The sequence below is a fragment of the Anser anser genome (genome assembly GCF_964211835.1).
Source record: "Anser anser genome assembly, chromosome: 1".
Taxonomy (NCBI): Eukaryota; Metazoa; Chordata; class Aves; order Anseriformes; family Anatidae; genus Anser; species Anser anser.
The window spans coordinates 128,174,736-128,200,432 of record NC_139720.1 but is presented as its reverse complement, the minus strand read 5'-3'; the positions used below and the strand labels follow the sequence as shown (position 1 = coordinate 128,200,432).

The 25,697-nt window shown below is 39.9% G+C and overlaps 1 protein-coding gene and 1 long non-coding RNA gene across 7 annotated transcripts in view; one reads left to right on the top strand and one right to left on the bottom strand.

Annotated features, from left to right (window-relative positions):
• The window catches only part of LOC310904980, a 30,242-nt gene extending 6,257 nt beyond the window's left edge, over positions 1-23,985 (top strand). The window contains exon 2 of the long non-coding RNA XR_014588707.1: positions 1,195-23,985. This is a non-coding gene — a long non-coding RNA (uncharacterized lncRNA). The remainder of the gene's footprint in view (positions 1-1,194) is intronic.
• The window catches only part of SH3KBP1 (SH3 domain containing kinase binding protein 1), a 255,788-nt gene that overhangs the window by 151,700 nt on the left and 78,391 nt on the right, over positions 1-25,697 (bottom strand). The window lies entirely within an intron of this gene.

The following is a 25,697-nucleotide window of genomic DNA, read 5'->3' as shown; positions in this document are numbered from 1 at the left end:
TGCTCATCTATCAAGAAGTTTCCTCTAATTTATAGAAAATGCTTGAATTGGGTCAGCCACAAAAGTTACAGTTAATATTTGTTACCAAGTACTTCTGCCATTTTCACTACATGAAAGTTTCAAGGTTTTTTACTCTAACACTTTTGACCTTTACAGGAAACTCAACTGAAAACATTTGAGGAAATTACTGCAGCCCTTTCCATGACTACAAGTGCAGAAAAATGCTGTTCTGTGCTGAAGCAGATATGAAATGTTTCATCCAACCATTCATTCCTCATAGCTTTTGGGAGCCATGAAAAATTATGAGAAAATCACCACCAGAATACGAGGTGATTTACCTATGGCTTCCATGTGCACAGGAGAAAAAGTTTTTGCATCCTGGAAGTGAGAGGTTTAATCAAAATCACTCAAGATTTGCTGAAAACAAAACACACTCACACTGAAAGAGTTAAAAGCTGAGAAATAATGAGTCTTTCACAATTCAAAAATTTACAGCCTGTACATTGCTTGAAGCCAAATATGGGAGCAGGATTAAGAACCCAGAATCATGTGCAGCCCAGGGGAAAACCACGCAACACATTCAAATTATCAAAAGATGACAATGGAAATGTCAGGAGCGCTTTGACCCCTCGGAGATACAGTGTGCAGTGCCACATTTTTAGAATGCTTTTCCTTTAATCTCTTCTCTCAGAAACCATACTTTACACTTCAAGAGACAACTGCCACCGTGATTTCCTGCAAACAATGTCTGCAGCTTCAAACAGTATATGAATTCAATTACCCATTCATACTGAAACCTCAGAACATAATTCTGTTGCAATGTTCAGTCCTCCTGAGTCATTTCCTTTGATATTTTCACTAAAACGAGTTAAGAGGTATTGAATAATTATAAATGTGCCTAGATATAAATGCAACTCCGTCATTGTACAAGACTCTAGTAGTTCTACAATGAAATAAACAGTGTAGCTGGTACAAACCTTCTCAGCAACTGAACTAACATCCGTGTGAAAATTATTTTCAATCACAAACATGGTGGCAGCACTAAAATCCAGTATGTCTTTATAGCACTAGCCTTAAACTTTGTACATAGCAAAATGACAAGGTCAGTTTCTCTATTGTCACAGACAATATAGCTTTAATTTTCCTGGCTTCTGTATCACTTGAGATTCACACGTCCTTCCTTCTCCTTTCTAGGGCAATTACCAACTCCAGGACATCCAGACAGAGCGTGGGACCGTGAAACACCCGGATCCAGCCTGGGATACCTCCATCAGCTGGTCATGATAGGAGACGGTAATCACCAGCTATGTCAGCAAGCAGAGAGGGAAGGACAGCCTGGAGAGCACACTCCCTCAGCAGTGGCCCCGAGCTTCTAAAAGCTGCACAGATGTGGCGTTGCTATAGCACACATCATCTGAGCTCATGACCAAAGCAATGCTCTTGTATAATAAACAACTTTTCACTACAGCAGGATTCCACATCCTCTCTCCTCTTTCGCTGTCAGCTTTTCCTGAGTTTACAGGAAACACTTTCCCAGCTGCCTGTGAAGCATGTGACAATCTTTGAAAAAAATAGGGTTACGGTTCTTGAGCCTCCCGGTTTGCGCTAGTACCGCCTAGTTCTGGGGTTATTTCTAAACCACAGCCTCCTAAGCCTCTCTCAATGAGTTCTTTGGTTTCTGTATCTAGCCTTCAAAATCAAGTCTATTTCTGAGACTCACATGACTTCTATCTGATTTAAGGCTTGATAGAGAAAAGTGCTATTTGTTCGCTGAGTTTTACATGCCAAGCAGCCTCTCTGCTCCAGCAGCAGCAGTATGTAGAATGAAGCACGTGAAGGATGAAGGCCCTGATGTGCCTTACCCTCCTTGTTATCTTGTTGTGTGACAGGAAAAATATGCAGTCTTTTAGTTTGCTCTCTCCTGGTGCAAACTCCTGAAGACAATCCACCTAGCTGCTTGTGTGGCTGCTCAGGGGCTGCTCAGCCTGTGGTGCCGGGTGGGTTTCTCAGCTGGAAGGATGGCCCTGTTGGCACTGCAAAGCTTCCCATTGCTACGCTGCTCAATTATTTATCATACACATCTCAAACCTAGTCTGCGTAATCATAAATTCATTGTGACTCATTACAGAGCCATAAGCAAAGGCTTCAACAGTCCATCTGTCACGTGCATTGTTTTTTGCAGCATTAAATTATTACTTTTAATACTAACTTTATTTATAAACTTAATATAGAGGCAGTACCTCAAACATTTGGGACAATATTTTGGGTTACACAAAGACATCCGCACAAAAAATTAGTCATTTGGAGTTTGTGCAAACAAGTGCCAGCAAACAAATCAACTATGCAACATCAACACAACAGCTGCTATGAAAGAAAAGATTTAACTCTTACACCCAGCGCACCCTGCACTAACTGCAAGCCTACTGCACCACAGAAGGCACCGTACAACCAGCTTCAACTGCTGGGGACCCCTCTGTGACCGACACCCGCACACAACGTCCCTGTTTAATCCCCAGCTCGAGATGCCGTCTGTGCCTCAGGGCTCAGGCGGCCACGCTCTGCCACACTCGAACTCCTCTGTTCCTCCCCTACACACCAGCACGCAGCACAGTGCAGCACGCCGCAGCACACTGAAGGCCCTCTCTTAAAGAATCCCCATATTCCTCCTTTTCTGAAACAGCTTTTTTACATCTTCTCTATATCCTTCTGATAACAAAAGGTCTTCTGCATAGGATATGCTCTCTTACATATGCAGGAAGCCTTCTGCTTTTAGAAAGCTGAGTTTTATTATTTTATAATAAAATAAACAAAACTCTCAGACTTGTTAAGCCTTACGCAATCCTTCAGCTCTTTTTTTATATGAACACAAGGTCTTTTCCTGTGTTCACTCATGTCAAGAAAATCTCCTTGTTCCCTGCTATTAGCCTCAGTCTTCACTCTTCATTTCAAAAGGAGACAGCTCATATGCTCATATACCACTTTTTTTTTTCCAGGAATTACCAAAATAAATAAATAAATAAAAGGGAAAAAAAAGATGATGAAAAACAGCAAGGAATAAAGTGGAAATGCACATTTAAAAAAAAAAATGTGTATCAAATACACAAGACCAATTGTCTCACAGAAAGTCAGGAGTGAAAAAGAACACACTGCTCACTGCTGTTTGCGTTGTGTAGAAGCACCTGGCCACAGCAGTAATTAGCTGCACTACCACCAGGACAAGCAATTCATTACATCTTAATGCACTTAACAGACCAAGGCTGAAAATGATAATTAGAACAATAAAAAACGGTAAATAGTAAAAGGATGCTATGCTGGGTGTTGGATGCCACCCCAAACCACTCTCTCTATCACACGCTCTAATGGTACCTATGGATCCCACACCATGGTGGCAGAAAAAAACACAGTGCCCATCTCTGAGATGCTACAATCCAGGTGAAAGAAAAAGTACAGCTGGTTAACAGAATCAGCAGATGGCAGGAAGTGTAGAGAAGCAGAACTGATCTGCACGGGCCAGGTGCATAAACACTTAGCAGCATTTTGTAAGCACTGCGAAAAGATACCCTTAATAAAGACTTTGAAAGAGAGCGAGTAAGTTTGTGGTTCTTTATGTGCAGGTTCCCCAGGCAGGTGGGAAGTACAAAAGCAGAAGGTTGTTGTAAATTTATTAACGAGGTGAGGAAAACAGAAACTGCCACCACACAAGGGGCACCGAATCCAGCCACGCGTGTGTGAGGCACTGGGGAGATGGCGACCGAAAGGCTCTAAAAATTAAAGTAGACAAGTTGCAGAGCTTATACGGGTTTTGCATTTCTGAAGCCTTGCAGAGAATCACTAGACACAGAGGAAATTGTACGGCTGTAGCAGGCTTTGTAACCTGCAGGTGAACTGGAAGCGTCCTCCTTGTTTTGCACAGCCATTAAGCTGTCTGCTAGCACCTACCAGTGAACTCTGCAGCACACGCTCCTCCCCAGCTTTTAATCCAGAGCAGAGAATTTGTTCTCCTTTACATATTTAGCAATCAATGAGAGCAGTGGGGTTCAGAGCACAAAGCGCTGCTGCAGCAATAAGTGCCACGGGGAAGATGCTTGGCAACCAGCCTCTCCAACTGGCAGCCTCCTCTTCCTCTCTCGCTTCCATAACCTTCACGGCAGTGGAAGGCCTGCCAGGCCTTCATCGGCTTGGATCTTCTGCCTTTCAGCTGTGTTTGGCAACAACACAGCCCATTCTGCGTGTGTTTCAGCTGCCCAGTGGCCTCAACACAAACACATCCGTACACGTGCTCAGAAACACACGCATGCTCGCTGTACGTGTGAGCGCCCCGTGGAGGCACAGGAGGTGCTTCCCTGCCAGTTTCCCCTCAGTCCGTCTCCAGCAGACAGAAATTATTCAAGTAATTTCACTTCCCAATAGCATTAAATTTCTTCTCTCAAGGATTCCACTGTCATCCAAATATTAGAAGTATTATTACTTTGCTAGAAAGAGCAATGTCGTTCCTCATTTCTTCAAGCAAAGCAGGGAATAGGCTAGAAATCAGCTCATTAATAGTTTCCCCCATGGAGACCTGGTCATATCCTAAAGGTTTGTTGTAAGAGACTACAGTGTAGAGGGCAATAAATGGATATTTCTTGTAATATAAATATTTCTGCTGCTAGCATATAAAAAGCCCTGTGCGCACCACCTCTGTAAAGCAAAGCTGATAAAGATATACAAGAAACTACTCAAATCCATGAATTTCCAGGGTTGTATCTCTGTTCCTTCTCCCTCTTCTCACAACCATACAATCTGAGGTAGATAAACCAATACAGAAAAAGACACAACATGCGTGCTTAGAAACACACAATAGTAGACATTATCACGAATTGTAACGTGTAATGTGATAACCAGACAAACTATCTCTGTGACACAGACAGATTCAGAGGGAGAGACAAAGTAGCACAGATCCTCTATGCAGAACCCTATCACACACCAGATGATCCTTAACAGCAGGATTTTCTAATGAGAAGATGAACTGACTCATTCAGTGCCTTGCATTCTCTGTTTAAAACCATGTGGAAGATTATTATTTTTTTTAATATAAAAAGATCTTCTCTAAATGATATGTTTCAGAGGAAAAAAAATGAACAAGAGTCATTGTGCTACACAAAACCAGAATACAGCTGCACAAAATTTCAAATTTTTCATTTATACCAAAAAAAAAAAAAAAGAAAAAGCAGCCTGGTGATGATCCAAATAGCCATTATTCTCTCCAACTAACAAGCCAGGAAAAATCACACAAATTCCTACAGCAGTCTCACAATTCACAATTCTATGCTACAGAATAAAGAACTGTGCCATAAAACAGAGTTTGGGCAGATCACACTGATTGCTATTGTTCTTTGACAGACCTGTCTTCAAATACAGTCTATTCTATTTGGTCAACACGATTCCTCAGCCCTCTACAGCACAGTTACGTGCACAGCTCTGCAGAGAAGTCCACTGAGCCCACACAGCCAGGGTAAGCACTGTATAATTCCACTACATAAAAAATTAAAATTTAGATTCCTGAAGATGTGTCAGTATTTTAAAAGTCTCCTCAGACAAGCTGAAACTTTTTTCAAGGGAAAAACAAGGGGCTCACAGTAATATTTAGCTGAAAAGATAGTTACAGTGCTACAGGATTTTTAGGGTTTTGTTTGTTTGTGTAACCAGTTGTATGAAAGCTAGCAAGCACTAATGAAATAAGATCCTGGATTAAATCAGGGTTAATGAGATCAGGAGTAGACACATCATTATTCAAATCACATACCATGTGAGTAGTAGGCGCTGCCAGACTTGTAAATCAGAGATTAGAATTTAACACTCTTCTTTCTGCAGTCTGACAGCTTAGGGCTAGAGGTCTCTTCATAAATATTGCTGGCATACACCTGCCAGAGCTTCACAAGAAAATGTATTATGGTTCCAGTTTTTCCAAGTGCTAAGCACCAACAATTTCAAGAGGGAATTGAGGGCAGAGGCAGTTCCTCAGCACTTCTGACAGCCACGCTCCTCAAATCTTACCACCCTTGTAGCTGTCATGCCAAAGTTGTTATTTAATTATTTTCCTTTTTAATCTGGCCTTGCTTCCTGCAAACATTACAGCAGGTACAGGTTAATTCATGCGGGTTTGGAATGGGGCCATACATCTTGTGAATTCCTTTTTGTCTAGTACAGCCTCCTGAGTTCCAGCATGCTGCAGACCTCCGGTGGCTCTTCTCTTTCCAGTATGTCTGGTATGCAAGAATTTACTGCAAAGACTGAAGAGGTCTGTTCTTTTAAAACATAATAATAATAATAATAATAAACTGAGAAGAGTAAAATTTTTAATTATCTCCATTAAAAGATATCCCAGAACCAAAGAAATCCCGCTACGAGAAGTAGGTCACATGCTTCTCTTTAGAGGTAGTAGACTTAACCCTGAAGACTCAATATTTAGTAAACGATCCTATTCATAGAGCCCTAAGAGCTGAGAAAACTGACCCAAATCTTAAACATTAGGTCTCAAAAGTTTCCTGTCTGTTGGGGAAAAATACAGTGGCTGTCAAGTCCTCTATACTTCAGACCGCTATCTCTTCATAGATTTGAGGTCTCCAGACGAAGCTATTCATGGTAGACCCTCTAGGGCCCCTGCACGTTCTGTGGTCTTCTGCAGCTGTGAAAAAGGAACAAGCAGGCAAAAGGACACGGATGGGTCAATCCATTCAAGCAGAACAACCTTCTACATTTTGGACTTATGCAAGAGAAAAGAGGTATAAAAGAATGCAAGCAGTGGAAATAACCATGCTCAACACTGATCCAGAACAGCAAAGAGTATTGCTCAAGACTAGGAAAGGTGTGATCAGTGCTAGAACTGCCTGGAAAAAAAGTTTGATATGCCATTTGATACACAAATACTTGTAGGAGAAGTGCAGCCTAGAATCTCAGATGGGAGGAGAAGACCTGGTGATCATGATCCTCACTTCAAATTACACAATCCCTTAATTACTCAATGTTTGCAAACGAGATTGGAATGTTACCTTTGAAGTAAGGCACCATACTGAAACTTACCTTTGCAGATTCTCAACCTATGTTTACTCAGCCAGCAGGAAACTTTAACAAATTGTCATGGGTACCAGAGCCACACAAACTCAGTGGCTTGTAATTAAAAAAAGAAAAGTAGAGGACATATTATGGTCAAGTCCACATGAGAAAAACTGATGTGTATCTGCCTAGCACACTCAGCAGGATTCCTGTTTACAGACAAGAAGCATGAGAAAGTATGATCTTTGTTCAGGTAAGTCTCCTTCCAAGCAGAAACAGCCATTTTATGGTGCTTTGCAATGTGACGTGATGCCAGCATGAGGCTCACTGCTCTTAAAACTCTAGCTCTACACATAAGGCAGGTGAAAGAAAAGCACTAACTGTCCAGTTCTGCTGAAAGGAAAGCCTGAAGATGGGAGTTAAAGACAGCAAGCAGACTGCAGCTGCATGGAAGTTCTCTGTGATGAAGAAAAGGTGCAGCTTGGCCATACAAAATAGCAATCCTTCAATAAGGATTCAGTAGGAGTGACGCTTCTCTATCTGCTCACCTAGCTGAGCACAGCCGAACAAGGCACAGACCAAGTCAGCAAGCAGAAACATGAAGATTTCAGCAACCACCATCTGATACAGACATTGGCTTTAAGTACTTTTTTGTGTATGAACTTCACACATAAATTTTCTTTTTTACTTTTAAACAAAGGATCAGGAGAGAAAGTTGGAGATAGTAATATATGGAAGGAATACCTTATCTGTTCATCTAAGCATTAGCAATTATTTTTAAATGTGCTTTTTGCTGACCAACTTATCAAGAAAAAAAGATTTCATTGTACAACACACTCCTGGTCTGTGAGTGCTGTAAGGCTGAGGGAAGACACTGAGCACTGGAGAGGGTTCACTTATATTTCAAGTAAAGACTTTAGGGTAACCTGAACCACAAAACTGCTATGTACTCAATTACATATATGCAGAATTGAAATTCTGCTAAATATCAACTTGTAAGATTCTCAAGACAGGAAAAATGATGAGGCATGACTTAGCTTTTGTTCCCCTACAGCAACCTATGTTGAAAGTAGTTCCCTGCTGTAAAAGACAAATGTTTGTGTATGGAAAGCACAAACCAGAGAAAATTAAGCCTTCAGAAAAAATATTGAATAACAAATACAAAACCAAACATCTCTTGAAAAAATAGGAATGAATCTCATTTAGCAGAAGAGAGTATCCTTCCATTTGTGACAAAGAATTTTCAGGCAAAGCTGAGCAGTTTTCTTCCAGGCAATCCACAAGAGGATTCTCTAGCAATCCTATCCCCAAACTGTATCTCTTATTGAAAGGCAAAACACAGGGGACTCCATCTCCCAGCTACTTTGACAGCCTCTAGAAAATAAAGGATGTCCCATATGTACTTGGATTTAAACTCCTTCACTGCAAACAACTTGAAGTTCAGGTGTCGGTCTGTTTGTTTGTTTTGTTTCTTTACAATATTAACTTCACATTTCAGAGCAGAAATTTCCTTTTTTTTTTCCTTTGGTTTCATTGGGTGCCCATCTTTAAATGTTTACTCCAGTTCAGAAGTATACATTGAGCCTAGGCAGTCCTACTGATTTCAGCAGGCCCTGTAATGCAGTACATTTTTTAAGCATTTTAAGTGAGGAAACAACCTAGGAAAGAACCTAGTCACGTTGAGTAATAATTTATGAGGAAGAAGTGGCTGGCTATTGACAAGAAATAGCAAAAAATCACCCAACTGCACCCAGTAGACTAATGAAAATACAGAATCCCTGGCACGTAATGATGTAGCTATTACATCACGTGAAACCAACTCCCTCACTTTCCCCCTCTGCCAGCAGTATCCGGAGATAACTGGCACATATTACATATTTGTATATAAATAGCCTTCATAAGCTGTATTAAAATTTAATGACCATCCAAGCATTTGAGACATACATACACACTCAACTTAATTTTGACGGTCTATTAAAAACTTGTCTAATTAGAAAAAAAAATAAGCAAGCTGACCAGAACTAAAATTCAAAATGGATATCAAAGGTGATAAAGTTAAGGCAGGAAGGAGAAATACTTATGATACACATGCTTTAATAGCCACTTCAAATTACAATTCATATGAAGTATATCCCTCATAACTTTGAGTTGTATGATTGCAATTGCTTTTATATGGGAAACTAAAGAGAAAAGTATCTCATCAGTTGAAGAGGGCCCTGAAAAACATCAGCAGGATAAAGGTAAAGAAAGAAAAAAAAGATGAAAGAAAGAAAGAAAAAAAAAAAAGCATGTGTGCTCTACTTTATTAGCAGTATGCTTTTAATCTCAAACCAGCTAACACAGACTACTTCAGAAAGGCCATTAAGCACTCCGGACAAGTCCTGTGATGGACACTTCCAGAACTGATGGGAGTTGTGGTACAGAGAGACAGAGATCAGAAAATGAAACGTATGAATACGTCACGCAATACTGAAAAGCATGAAAGCAGAAGTGATCCCTTTTAATCCCAACATAAGACTGTGAAGAAACCCAGAACATCCCTGTTGAGGACATTCTAGCAGAGAGCATGAATGCAGAGCAGGCAAGCAGTGACCAGCCAACACATATGAGGGTCCGCAGCTGAGAGGACGCCTCACACAGAGCTGAGGACACGGACAGGCTCATCATAAGCCGGTGCTACACAGAAGACTTCGGACGTGTCTGCACTGTACGTACAACATCCGAGTGCTTGGATGCAAAGGTGACATTCAGTAAACTATAAGTGGTGGTAAACACACAAAAGTGAAAGGCAGGCAGTATTCAGTGGATCCTTAGGGACAGCAGCTTGTGTACGTACACCTGCTATTGATGAAAACGACTTTAGGCATGTTGTAGCCAGTAGGCATTAACAAGATGAAGTTCATACACAGCTACGGCAGTACTTCAGCCTTCACTCCTTTAAAGAGAGTTGGCTGATCCTACGTTTTGCTGCTGGTCACTTTTCATGTCTTCTGTCCCCCTGCCATACAAGTTCTGCACAGCCAGCGATCACCTCAGTTTGTTGGTAAACACTCACAGTATTTTCAGACCCAGGCAGTTTCAACACAGATTTTTAGTACCTACCACCTACGTTATCACAAAATTGATTTTGGCACAGATTACAAAATATGAGGAAAGAGTTTGCGCGCTCTGTAATTCTTTTTTTTTTTCCCTGGAGTATTGCACAGGGCGTGAGCAGTGACAGGAGTCCCTGCACGTGAGCTCCGTGAAGTGCGGGAAGGGGCCTCCACCCATAGCGGGGAAAGGGAAGTAACGGGTAGGATCAAACATGTCTGGTGAGTGCCAGCCGGCCTTCTAAGGCCTGCAATCCTGCCAGCTACAGCGTGCTTCTAAAGTTATAATTTTAGAGCATAGTAAATGCTTAAAAATCATGTTTATCATTAATTTTATATATATATATATATATATATATATATATATATATATGAAGTACTCACTTCCCCAGCTAGATAAGCTTTCTCTGGCATTCACTGTGGCCATACCCATTCAAGTATATGTGTAGTAACTGGAAAAAGCCATAAAAAGGCAAAGAAGCTTGAGTATAATAAGGGCTGTAATGACCAAGTACTGGTAAATTCCACGTTTCCTGAATTTTTAAATACTTATTAAATACACATACCTATGGAAAGGAATTGATTCCTCTCCATTTACTTACACGGTTACACAAATCCCTAAACAGAACCTAGCACACCTTAACATGAGCACCATTGACAATTTAATTGGAACTCTCAATAATTTGCTGTTTGGATAACGAAGGGTGAAGACACAGGCAAGCAAAAAAGGTATTTCAGCTTTTCTATTTTCTCTATCATATGGTGTGGTATTTTGTTCTCCTAGGACCTCGTGTACCTCATAACACTGTCTTCAGTACAATCAGTGATGAAAAATAAAGCAGTTCAGTTTTCAATACTGTGAATATCCCTCTCACACTCCCACTTTTTATTTAAATCGATTTACAAGATAGACACATGCAGCTCTCAGGAAACTCTCATGTATCTACTTATTTGTCTTAGTTTATCCCCGAAGTTCTTCCTATTCAGAATTTAAAAGTCATTTTCTATACAAAGATGTCCCTAAGGCCAGAAAATATGACTGTCTTCATATAGGTACTCAGGTTTCCTGGTAGATCAGTGGTACCTCAAAATATTTACCCAGGCTTTTGAAGCATACAAGAAAAAGCAGAAAAGCATACTACACCTTTTTCACAAAATCCTAGGTCTATCCTTGTCTTTGGACATTTATTTTCATTCACTGAAAATTTGTGGCAGTTCGCCACAAATTACAGTTTTTAGGATACTTATTTGAGAAGATTGCTAAACCTGGTTTCAGTAAGAATCTTTGTTCAAATACTTTCACTGGCTCTTCAAAATATCTAACTCTTAAAATAAGAGAGGAAATAACATTAAATCACAAGAATGATCATAACTATATTTGCCTTACCTTCTTAACTGACACACATTTTTAAATATATATATATGTGTGTGTGTGTATGTATTTTTATATATACACATCTCATAAGCATTAATGTTAAGTGAATTAACTGAGAACAGGGTTTCTTTGTTACCTAGTTAACTGGTTAGAATCAATCTTCACAGCATATTTCTAAACATCAGCAATTTTTAAAGTACCCTCTGGAGAGTACAGCTAAATTCTACATCCAATCTTTCCTAACATCTTTTATCCCTCATTCAACGTCTAAATAGTTTCTTTAACTATTCAACTTTTAAAATAAAATAATAAGGCTTTTAAATGTTTCAATTTTAAAATAAAAACTTCTTTCCCTGTTTCAACAACATGAGATAATCTCCAACAGAAAAGATGCCCAGGAGACTGTTTTGATCCAAAGTATTTTCCAGACTCAACAGTTCTACAGTGAACAGTCTCTTAGAAAATGATTTTGCATAAGTGAATAACAAAACTGTTGTAAAATATAACCATTATTAATAGCAAAAATATATAAATTGCCATACTATATGCAAAATCTTTTTGAGAAGGTAAGACAGTAGTCAATTAACACTAATTTACGCTCCATTTCATTTTGGAAGCCTTATTTCATAAACCTAATGTTTCCCATTTAAGTAAATGCTTTAATTGAATTTTTCAAACAAAGAACCATTTGATTCTTTCAATCCTATTCATCATTCGCTGCCTGAATGGGTGTCTGCTGGATGCATTGAAAATGATTGTAATCTAAGAGTGACCTGTACAAATTCTCTCCAAATGGATTTTAAGACATAGCTGGGACATGTAGCCGAGTCATGAAACTTTGGAAACTCATGGAAGTTGCCCAGATTTTCTTCTTGAAACAGCTTTCCTGTTTCAGTGCTATGAAATATGGAAGTGGTTATTTAAGTTTTAACACATTGAACTCAACTTCACGGTTGTGTGATACAGCCAGAAGAAGTAGCAACACTGATATCAGGAGCATCACCTGAACTCCAGCCAGGACACAGCCTGGACAGCTGGCCCAGGCTGGCCAAAGGGATATCCCATACCACACGGCACCGTGCTCAGCAATAAAAATTGGGAGGAAAGGAGAGGAAAGGAGAGGAAAGGGAGGTTTTCAGAGTGAAGGCGTTTGTCTTCCCAAGAAACTGTTACACTTGATGAGCCCTGCTCTCCTGGAAGTGGCCTGCTGATGGGGAGCAGTGAATGAATGAACGGTTTGCATTGCTTTGCTTGCACATGCAGCTTTTTCTTCACCTAGTAAACCATCTTTACCTCAACCCACGAGATAAGTTCTCACACTTTTACCTTTCTGATTCTCTCCCCTGTCCCTCTGAAGGGGGTGAGCTGTGTGGGGCTGAGCTGCCGACCAGGGTTAAACCACAACAAGAAGTCTTTTATGCACTGGGCAGGCCACAATGGTACAGCAGGGTTTAACAGTAGTGAGAAAAACTACCCAGTTATTCTCATTCTGTAATTTTAAATATGAAAAAATAACATGTATTTGTAAGGACTTTCAGCAGAAGAGTACATTAGACCTGTGTTGTTTTTTTGTTTTGTTTTGTTTTTTTTAATTATTATTATTATTTGAAGGAAGTAAACCCAGACTTGCACTACGTCAGAGAAACGTTAGAGAAAACTACAAAACAAAAAACAAGAGCACATCTGTCTGGCCACAGCCAGATGTCAATTTTGCCTGTTGCAGTGGTGTCACCTTTATCTGCATAAGACCATCAAGTCCTTATCTTCCTAACCTTTTACGCTGGATGTATACCCTGTTGAGATGTTGAATCTCAGGAAGACAAGCACTAAAACTTATTTATTTATAGTATTTTGTACAGGCTGTCAACAAAAAGCCTCAAACATTGAGATGCAGTTTTGAAGATACAGATTTTATTCACAATATATCCACATCAAGCTGATGATCACTTCTAAAGAGAATTTTTGTTATGAACAGCTTGAAATTAAGAGGTTAGATAGATTCAATCCAGCTCCAAAGCCTGTAAGTAATCAAACTTCATTTTCTATCCATCCCATGTTTGTTGGTTGTTTGTTTTCTTTTTTTGTGGCAGAAGAAAGGCTCGTTGTGCTCTTCAATAGCAACTCTTCTTTTAGTGCTAAAAGAGTCAGATCAGCTCTCCTAGGCTAAACGGACAGCCACCAAAGTTTGCAAGGTTTTGGCTAAGACACAAAAAACTAGAGGAATCTTCAAAACGGGGGTGGGACAGAGGGTAGGAATGGAAATACATAAGCAGAAAAAGGAAAAAAAAAATTAGCAATGTACAGTGCAGGTGAAGAACCCTTAGATATAAATGTATTCTGTCATCAGTAATAGCCCTCTGCCTTCCACCATTTGAAACTATAGAGCCTACCTGGTAGAAAAATCAGCAACAATCCTGTTTATAAAAGGAAATAAATGCATATACTGAGTTAGATCCAACACCTAATGAAAATGTCCGAGAGCCAAGCCTAGCAGACTGGGAAAAAGCCCCCCCAGCAGTGCAAGAATCAAACAAGGCAGTATCCACCTTGTACCCAATGTATCCTGCTCACTTTTTTCCCTAGTGAGTTGAGGAACAATCTTGTAAACTTACAGCTGGAGTAGCTATGGAGGGAAGCTTCCAGAAAGGCTGCTGACTGGGACGGGCTGCAAAGCAGCCTTGTGGAATTTCCTTAGATTGCTGGAGAGTCCTATAAACACCCTTAAAACAGCCCCTTTCCAGCCACTAAGCAAGCATTTTAAGAATAAGAGGCTGTGCTGATGAAAGGGAAAGAAAAACAAGTCTCACAATAATAGCCGTGTTGAAAATGGTCCTGCTAACAAGTTTCACTTAATTATATGTGCTACTTCAGAAGAAAAAGCAGAAGAGTTTGTCACTGAAACTTACTATTTCTGTAATAGCCAACACCTCAGAGAAGGGAAAGCGGGGAAAAGAAATAATGAAAAGCGAACTGGACACTTTGAGCAGAGGACTACTAATCCAGCAAGCTGAGCATCAGTTCCAGTCAAAGACCTGTCTGAGGAAAGGGAGGCTCCTTCCTTCTCTTCCTTGAAAATCGAGTCAGTCCACAGACCATGCCGCTGAACACAAAACATGTTCTAACATTGCCAGAAGTCAGACAATCCAAGTGCTGGGTCTACAACAGCAGGAGCACAAAAGTCAGCAGGCAGAGGCAGACTAATTGTATCACCTACAATAGTCTGATAAACTTATGAGCTTGGGGAGAGATGGGAGTGAATTTGCAGATTTTTATAAAATAAATAAAAGATAAAAGTCTTACTAGGGACAAAATCTTGAAGCGCTCCATCTCTACCTCTGGTCAGCCGCTTTGCTGAGACACCGAGTCCCTACTCACTAAGGACAGCAGCAAATCAAAATTAGCACCATTTTATTGTGAGAAGTAATTAGCCTCTGTAACTTTCTACATGAGGAGTCTGAGTTGTAAACACAGGAAAACTCAACTTCCTTACAGCACAGTATTTTAATCTGCAGGAAAGGCATATTCATAGCATTTCTTTCCTAGGATAACATAAAGATTGTCCCCAATCTGATGTATAGGTAATTTCTGTAAGTGATTACCTGTGAAAACAAAGGTACAGGGAGTTAAGCAGTATAGCAAGCATAATTTACTTTTAAGGTGACCAAGTAGTATCAAAGATCCCCTCAGTATTACCAACTCTGCAAATTCACTCTTTGAAAACTGTTTTCAACAGGCAATCTTTTTTTCCTTTTATCTGTACTTTTCTTTAATGGCATATAATTCATTGCACACTTAGTCTATTTGTGACTAAGTGAGTGACTTTAACTATTTATGAACAGTTAAATTGCCTTAGGAAAACTAATGGTAACATATTTTCACCCTTCAAAACAGTATCACTAATGTAATTTGTTTCTTTTTATAGCACTTTTCTCCTTCAATAACAGAAATGTAGCTCTCCTCCACAGACTTGTAAAATAGTACTTGTAAGCTGTAATATCTATCTTTTTCCTTGCAGCTCAGGAAAGCAAATCATTATCCAAATGGAGGCATTTTACACACATTGCTAACGTAATATTGTTGTGGACAACATCAATTCAGTGATCCCCCGATGTAATCAAAAAGTAGATGTGATGCTATGCTGTCCTTCTACACCATGTGGATTGTATAAACATTATAGGAATGGTTGCTGCTCTGTCCTATATTCCCTCAGGATAATACAATAGATGCAATCCAGTGGTCAACAAATCCTCCTCCTCTCAGTCAATTTAAATTTCAAGTGATATTTAATTTATTTTAATTAATTAAATTTTAATAATTACATTCAACAAAGAAAATGGGTAATCTGAATAAGAAAAGGAACTTGGAGTTAATTTCCTTAAAAATTCAGAGATTTTTCTTGAATGCAAGAGATCAAGCAAGGAGTAGATCACAACACAATTTTCACACAAAAAAAATAGAAGAGACAACATGTATCTACTCATCCAACATGATTATAACTTCTAACAAACAGCAAGATAGGCACTGAGAGTAGATATTCAAAATATTTCTTCAGTATTCGAAGCATCAAGCCTAGAAGGAGCAGGTTACACAGTGTCATATATAAAACAACAAGAACAAATATTTAAAGGGAATTTTACACAATTTGATAGTATCGCAAAATCATTAGGGTTGGACCTTCAAGATCATCTGGTCCAACCATCACCCTACTACCAGTGTCACCCACTAAACCATGTCCCTAAGCGCCAGGTCCAAGGCACCCCAGTGGCAGGTTAATCCAGAAAAGTCTACTGCCCTTTCTTCTCAACTATCCTTTAAAGTTGAGCACTAGAAATGGGATACTGGAAACGGAAACTCAGAATCATAGAATGGCTTGGGTTGGAACTAAGATCTCTGTGCTACATGGAAAGGATATGATTTTTTCTATTAAATGTAGAAGCGATTTAGAAAGAATTTTTGATTAGCATGAGAAAGAAAAAAAAAATACATATTTTTAACCACAGATTCTGCATTTAGCTTTAATAGCTGTTGCTTTCTGCAGCTGCTTAAGAAACGCAACAGATTAAATGTAAGCCATTAACCACCACATACATTTTTAAACTTCTTTTCAAAAGCTGCAGAGTAATTTCTAAGTCCATCATGGAAAAGCACTTCAAACGCACATGTAGCAGTCAAAAGCAAAGCCCTGCCCTTCTCTCTTCCATGAGGTGTTAAGTGTGTCCCAGTAGGCTCAAACTTAACCATGCCTGTGGAATAGGATACTCCACAACGCACCAGTAATATGGAGGAAGCAATGTACCAAATGCTCTTCTGCTGGTCTTCAAGGTATCCATAACCCACAAGTCATGCAACAAGCTTTGGCCGAGGCCTTGTCCACTCAGCAGACCTGAGGTGGTGGGTTTTTTTTGTTGCTGTTGCTTTGTTTTGTTTTAATCTTTCATTACTAGGGATGAATGTTCAGACTCCCCACAGAAAGAAATTTCCACAATCCTCTAGGAAACGCGCTCTAAGCTGTCCTACTGCACCAGGAACGGAGCTGCGAGGACAATCAAACTGCTAACACAGACCCAGGAACCCGATCCCACAGCTTAAAAAATGTGCTGAATTCATGAAAGGCTGCCAGACACCAGGGATCATTGTTAGCTGCCATGGTTACTAACGCGGTTTTAGCTCTGCAGACTGCGAACACCACGGTGTATAGAACCAGCCATACAGCTCATTATTTACAGAGAGAGGAAGAAGTTGTAGCGTAGGCAGAAGAGGAACCTCACGTGCACAATCACCTGCAACTCAGCTATATGGACTTCCCAGAAGCCTTTTGATATAAGCACGGAAGACTAAGGTTATCCTATCCCAAGGTATCCTTTTAAGGCTGATCTTAAGATGTATTTCAGGACGTTATATCCAGTTTCTTCTCCCTCTCTATCGCTGTACTTGGAATAATCTCTGAGGCATGACAGGAGACATTTCACTACTTCTGGTTCACCATCCTGACAGCATTTAGCCAGATGAAGGTAAAAAAAAAAGAAAGAAAGAAGAAAAAAAAAAAAAAAGGAAAAAAATAAAGGCAGGGGAAGCTAAAACTAAGTCTGGGTGAAGGTGGAATGAGACAGAGTGAAGTAAGATACCAGCATCATATTTTCAAGGAAGGCTCATTTAAAAATAACAGCCAAAGAAATATCAACTAATTTAAAAGGTCAACCAAAAGAAAATGTGCTTTAGTACTGATGTTCTTCACTATTAACTCATCACAGCTTTGACACATCTCCTCAGCTACAGCACTTCTGAGACCTTTGCAGCTAATGGTAGGCTTGTTCAGGTAGGCCTCCTCCTCCTTTTAAATTATTTTCAGAAATGCCAGCGGTATGCCTAGTAGGTGAATCATGGATTCTTTCTATATCGTCTCAAAGACAGGCAAATTAGTTTTCTTCATAGTAATGAATCTTAGTTAAGTAAACAGACATGTTTATAAAGATAAAGTGTTTGAAAAAATTGTGAAAATAGTTTTCTTAAGACTGGGTAAGATATCCATATGAGTATTTGATTACTATAACATTTTCTTTATTCGAGAATAGAGTTATATTTCCTTCAAATTCCAAACAAACTACCTTTTCAATAATAGTAAAAAAATGTGATATGAATGTAGCATATCTGGTGCTAGTCTACAAAAATGTAGGGAACAATTATGCAGCTTAAATAGCACCTCTCCTCCTCTTCATCCTCGGCTCCATATCCTGCCGTGTCAGAGCTCCCACAGCACCCCGGCCACAAACAGGACCTTTGCTCAGAGGTTAGCAGAACAAAAACCACATGCTAGTGTGCCCGAGCCACCTTGGCGTGGCTAGCACATAAGCCTAGATGAGTGGCAGTGCAGTTTTGGCACGCACCCTCAGCCCATGTACACAGCCGGGTCTCTGGCAAAGCCTCTCCTGCAGCTGGAGCCTCGCCGTCGAGAGCTGGGCGAGCTGTGGCAGTAAGAACAGGAATGCGAGTGTGAGGTAGAAATCATTTTGTGTAACACCGACTCCACGCGGACACTGGCCTTCCAGTGATCCTGCTAGCCCGCTGGTTTCCGGCCAAACTACTTCTGCCTTTTATACGCCAACCCCTTCCCAAATTACAGCAAGAGGGGAAAGGAAACTCAAAGGCAAGTGACTAATGTGTGAGTAGCTAAAATATTAGTCACTTCTTTTTTCATATTAGACTTTGGCACATGCATCTAAAAATATTTGGAAAAGAACAGCCTTATCTGTCCTTCCAGAGCCATTAGAGAGTGCATAGAAACAATTGTGCCTTTTGGGCACACATTACACAGTAATTCTTTTGGTTACGTGTATGGAACATAACAGTTTATATTAGTATTTTGCAACTTAAATAGGTTATAGGTGGCTTTATTTTTAAATACACTGTACACGTCCCTGTAACTAATAGCATGTAACAGAATTAACCTCCTAGGTGGTAACAACAGCCTATACTACTTTAGCGATGACAACAAAAAGGGATGACACAGCTATCTTGGTTTTCTTGCTAATTAAACTGGTAAGTTAAGATTCCGTATGGATTCAAAGTACTTCTGATTTCAGTCTCCCTCATTACAAAGGCATTTCATTAGATAACCCCTCAGCTCTGCAGCCAGGCTCCTCTGAGAACTCCTCTCTCCTCCAGACCCAGAGTCTCCATTCCAAATCTTGAGCACCCTGTGAAGGATTTTGTGTCATGTATTAAATGGCAAATAAGTTGACAGAGGCCACTGCAGAAGGCCTGAAGAAATGTAATCTGTTTTAGCTCTTCTTACATTTTCACAGTATTTTAAAAGCTTCAGAAGAAAAAAAGATGGGAAGAAAACAGCACAGGAGATGACAAATGCAGAGACTCCTGAGAAACTGTAAGCACATGGAAACAACAATAATGTCTATTTTCATATGCAGTGAGAGAGCAACCACAGATTGTGAAACAACCCTGGAGCACTTTATTATGGTGATTCAAACCCATTCACCATCTCAAGGGATAAACAAGCCTCCTATTATCACCACCAAAAAGCCAGTACATCTCTTCCCCATCCCTCCCCCAGGAGTTTGCACCATTTTGCTCTAATAAATTTGTACAGGCTCCCACACTGGGAGCTAGCTCTCAGTCCAATGAAAGATCCAGCAGTAACAACACAGGTTGAGTGAAGACACTGTTCAGCACATCAGCTGGAATGGGAAAGAAAATCAGAACTGAAAATGTCTTCATTTTCCCAAGGGGAAGGCACTTCATAAAGAACCGAGTGATCCCTAAGTCCCCTTTCCATAGCTCCATCACTCCTTCTGATGCCCAAATCACAAGTGGGTGAATCCCTATGCTCATGAGACACAAAGAAGTTTTCACAATACTTCCACAAGTGAAAAGAATAATTCAGTCTTCAGTGTGTTTACTCTTTTTTCCTGCTTACCTTTAACACTAATACATTTACTTATATGAAATTAAAAAGGTCTGGCTTCATAAGGCAAGAGAATTTCCGAAGCACATAAACAATCCTAGTTTCACCTTTCACCACTTCTGCTGTTTGTAATATCTTTAAACTGCTTGCGCTGAGGGGTACATTGAAGCAGGAGCTTTGTAACGCAATTGCTACCATCATAATAGCTGTGTGCTTCTAAATCTATTTAGTGGGCTCTGGAGCACAGTACACATTTTGTAGGGGTGGCTCAGCATTGTTTGCGCCTTGCAGTGAGGAAATATTAGCTATTTCAGTCAGTACTACAGCTAACTGTATCCCTGTCTGCATCACCATTACCTCTTAACTGCTGCAATGTTATTTCTTACCTTGAGATATTTTTTTTTGGCATATATGGAAATACATTTTGCAGTTTCATGATCCTTTTTCCTTCCAGAAAAAAAAAAATGTAATCCAGTACTAAAATCATCTGCATTTCCAGGTGGACCGCTAGTATTCAAGAACTACCAGTTTACCACACATATGATGCTGTAAAAACTGGGGAAAAACACACCCAGAACAGGGACAAGTAGTATAATATTTTTCAGCAATAAAACTTTACTTAATTCACAGCAGCCAATGGCATGTATTTCATTTTATGCATCATGAATTAAAGCTAAGTAATTTGGCTGATGTAGCAGTGAACGTTTCATGTTTTTCTAAAGCTTGCCAGAATTAAAAAGAGGAAAACATCTATTTTGTACAAATACTTATTTTCTTTGGTTCTTATTTATCTAAAGCTTTGTTTTTAAGTAAAAGACAACAACAAAACTGAACTGCTTTTGCTCCTTTGAATATGTAACTTATTCTTGTACAAACTGCACAGGGTCTGAGCAGGACTCTCCAATACTGCAAATTATTTCCTATTATAAATTCCTTACTGATCTAATTATTAACTTGAAAAAGTTATAGAAAACTCTACATAACAAAATGTCTGAGATTTAAAAAGAGAAAAACCTTCCATTATTTTTTCTTATTTCTAATAAGAATCTATTTCTAGAAAACATGCTTAAGACAAAGTAGTTTTAACTACCTTAAAATCCTGAACCTTTGAAAAGGTTCACACACTTAAAGGAGTGTTTTAATATGACAAGCCTTTAACTATTACCATAGGTAATACTTACACAAGGAACATGCCTTTTGGTATTGAGCTAAAAATCTGACCAATTTAGTTTTAAAAAAATAATCACTTGAAAAGAAAAATGCTCACAACTGGCAGATTTAGGAATAACTGCTAAAATCTCTACAGGTTTCGGGTTTTCTAAAATCTTCTACAGGTTGAGCATGTTGGAGCCTCCAATCAGCCCTAAAGCAAACCATGTTGCACACACTGGGATATTCAAGTGCACTTAGAGCAAGGCTGCAAGAATGAGGGCAGAGTTTCCCTTTCACAACAGCTCTCTGTTGTACCATGCGAGGTTGAAGCCCAGCACAGAAACTTGCACCAAGACTACGTCTCATCCTTGCAGTGCCAGCATTGCAGCAGGAGGAAAACATTACAGATAAATATGGAGAAACAAAAATACTGAGGGAGGAAAAGCACATGTATTGAAATAAGGATTTGTTTGACAAATTTGTTGAGGAAGGAAACTAGGGGCAGAGCAGAGAGTGAAGAGCAGCGAATTCAGGATGATGACTGGGATGCAAGAAGGGGAAGAGCAGGAGGAAACAGAGAGCCTGGGGGAAAGAGGAGGAGGCTGAAAAAGACGAAGAGCTTAAGAAGCCCTCAAAATGGGAGTGGGGAATGGGGAACGGGCAGTCATACCTGGCAAGGAAGAGAACATCAGAAATGTGCTGAAGCTTACTTGGAGAAAGAGCTAGTAGGAAGGGACGGAAAGCAACTGAGACAAGATAAGGAGTCTGAATTAGAAAGGGGAAAAAAAAAAGGAAGAAAAAAAAGCCTGGAGTAAGGCAGGAACCTTGTGGAAACGGCCACTGTTACCATGTAATTAAAGACTAAAGAAATACCAGGTCCTGGGTAAGCTGACTTTTCCTGTAGTACTGCATACACTTCTGCTGTAAAGAAAGGACTGATCACACTATTGGAGGTAAAACAAAGGACTAGGAGGAGGATCAGTCGAAAGGAGAGGACATTTGAAAGAGGAAAAGAGCTTGGCCTGTTTGCTAGGTTGAAAATATATATGATTGCTCTCTATAAATACACCGGGGGAGAAGGAATGGTAAAATAACAGGAAAGGAAGGGGCTATTTAATCAGAAATGTAAATAATGAGACAAAACAAGCCAAGATTTGCCAGGAGTAATTTGAGGCTAAACAGGAGTGCAAGATGTTTATTTATTATTTATTAATCACGAGAGGAGTATCTTAAATGTCTAAAAAGAAGCAATGAGAACTTTTTTCTGAATGCACAAAAATATCCAAAGGCCTACCAAACTAACCAGCCAACGCCCCTTAAAAACAAAAACAAAACAAAAAAACACAAAGACCACCTCCAGATCTTCTAAGGGGCTTGCTGAGCGATGAGACGAGCTCTCAGGTGTGTGTAGAATAGCCACAGGCCCCTAACCTGGGGGCCCTCTGCCATCGTTTCTCCCTCCGGATGATAGGGAGCCAGGAACATGATCCAGACAAAAGCCACACATGGTTCTTCTCTCTATCAGCTTTGCTTTTGGCCTCTTCATATCCAATGGCTACAACCTAAGGCAGGGAACCAACAAACTACAGTATACTAACAGACATGCACACAAAGATAGTGTTTTGGTGATCTTTGTCCTTTTTCTTAAGCTCTGTGCTCTGACTTGGAAACATTTATACTGCTCTTCTGACAGCTCTGTGTACAACAGCTCCGCAGTCTAAGGAAAGCTGCATTAACTGAATGATTCTTGTAACACAAAAATACACTTTACTGGAAGACCTATAAACTGAAATAACAAGAGTTCTGGGTTTATTCTGGGATCTAATGTAAGTCAAAAGTAACACACATGTACATTATCTACTCTGTAAAGAAGCTCTGTTCTGTTTTTAACTGCTGCTCAATCATCATCCTACTCACATTTAGAGATCTATTCATATTCAAGAGTGAAGTCTTATTTCCACCAAAGTCAGTAAGAACTACTGTGATCTTTTGAGTGGAGACAAAATTTTACTCTAGACAAAAGCCCTACCTTAAACCTACAGAATGCAGTGCTTACAATTGGTTAATTTTTCTATTCAAGAGAAAAGCTGGTATAATATACCACAACTGAAAACATTTCATTTTTATTTCACCCGTGTGGTTCCAAAACAAACAGACTTCTCTTTTATGCAAAATAATTTAGAAATTAACCACAAGTAATTCAGCATTTGTTTGCTAGGAGGAAAAGGCACACAGGTCTCCACAACAGAGAACGTACCCAAAACAATTGGTTGATTGCATGTTTCATTCAGTAGTTACTGGGCTCATTTCTGGTGAAAAAAGGCATGAAGCCACTCCACTGTTAAGTACATACGTCATTTTGTGCGTAGAATCACAATGAATACTTTTAGTTTGCATAATTCTTTTCAAAAGCTTCTTTATAAGACTTCTAATAAACATTTAAACAGGAGTGAAAACTCCAGCTAATCCATCTTCCAACCTAAGCAGACTCCAGCATGCCCACATACCTATCATCCTTTTGCCCTGATTTTTGACTCCCTAGCATCCAGAATATTTTATTACTATTTATATGTTAAAGAAAAAATATTTGAAGTTAAAGCCAGGTTGTTTACAGGTGCCCTACGGCCCTGAAACAAAGGACTTCAGCTCTGCTCACACCCATATCTGTTTTTGTTTATACCTGGTAATTTCTTTCTTTCTCCTGCAAAGAGAATTTTGAAAACATATCATCCTAACCAGTTCTTTTGTCCGTAAAGAACTTCTTGCTGTTCTTTTGTCTCTACAGACATGCTGACAAAGCCTACTCTGAACCTAAGCATCTTAGTCATATGTTAATATCAAAATTCACTGATATAGAAGCCTTTCCAATATATTACTTCCACAAAGGCTGAGGGTAGAAGAATACACAAGGTGAAGTGCACCCAGAAGACATCCTCTGTGGCCATGATGCTTCCACCTATTTCATGAGCACACTAAAGCCAGGTGAGCTCTGTAATAACAGTGTATGTGAATGTATAAGAATAGTGAACAGATTATGTAAATTGAGCCCTCCATACATTCCAAATGAGATAGAACCCTTTAAAATGCAGCACATGATCCTATAACCCAACAGGAGTGCTTTGGCATCTACTGTGTGCCTCTCCTTCCCTACTTGCTGTAAAACATTCCTACACTAAAGTAATAGGCTGACTAAAACCATCCTCAACAGCTGGGTTGATGGCTTTTTTCCCCAACTTTTTTGTTTGTTTGTTTCTCCAGACAAATAAGCACTTCTCAGCTGCATCTTTGTATCCTTGACCAGGTTTTAATACAGCTTCTTCTATTCCAAAAGGCCCCTTCCCTGGTAAATGACAGGAAATGTCTGTACTCAACCTTACTAGCAAGACATACCTCTCAACATCAATGAAATGAACAATGTGACAAAAATAAAATATGAAATAACAAGCATTCACACTTTTCTAAAAGCATGGTTCAGTTTAAAAGACAACCTGCTGAATGCTCCAAATCTGATTGTAGATTTATCTCTGTCTGCATCACCATGCCCTCTTAACTGCTGCAATGCTTTTTAAGAAAAAAGTGAACGTGTATCAAGTGGGTAAATTACTTGTTAAGATATATATATGTAGCATTCCTATGGGAAATAAGGTGTTGTGTCTTTGCCTGGATACTCGATACAAGACGAAGGAGCGTTCAAAGGTTCCATTTCTTCTGTGCTAAATACAGGACCATGCTCTCGTGTTGTCGCAACGGGTTTGTTTCCAGCCGCTCGGCGTTTACCTCTGGTAGGCAGCCCGCACCGAGCACAAGCTCACCGCAGGTAACCACTCCGAGTGGGTTGCACACAGTTGCCCAACGGAGCAGTTTCTCTAAAGCAGAAAGGGAGGAGGAGGAAGTGAGAAGAGGAAGAAGAAAAGACAAGCAACTCTCACGGGTTGCGAGTGCAGTGATAACGCTCTCAGGGAGTTTCTACAAACTTTTGGAGGAAGCTTTAGAAACTGACATATCCAAAAGCAGCACGCTGAAAGGTCAAGTGCAGCCGTCACTGCTCACCACCGCCCCACGACGGCCACCCTGAAGTAGGCCCCAGAAGCCCCCAGGCCTGGGTTACAGCTCCAAGCGAGGCCACAGGGGATGAGAGATTCGGGCACCCCTCCTGTCTGTCCAGGGCACCCCTCCTGTCTGTCCATCACCACAATGGCAGCATGGCTACTGCTGCCAGGCTGACAGGGCCCAGGCATGCAGGGCCCATCTAAATACTAGTGTTGGATTTCTTGTGACAATACCCAGACATGCTGTCAGAGCTTCCTGGAAGGTTTCCCTTCCAGAAGGGAGGGAATTAAAACCTCAAAAGTTCATTAGGAAGAAAAGAAAGCAAAAAGACTTATTAATTTTTTTTTGTACAGGCTCCCAGTCTTGGAGACAGAACATGAGGCTTGACAGAGTATGGCTGCTTTCACTGTGTCTACATCACAGGTCACCCAACACAATTTCAGATTTACTGAGGCCTACCATTACAGAAGATGCACAAAACACGTTAAACCACATAGCTTAATGGAAAGCAGGCTTGCATAAACAAAGACATTCACTAGCCTTCACTTCCAGTTCTTTATTAAGTCAGCCAAAA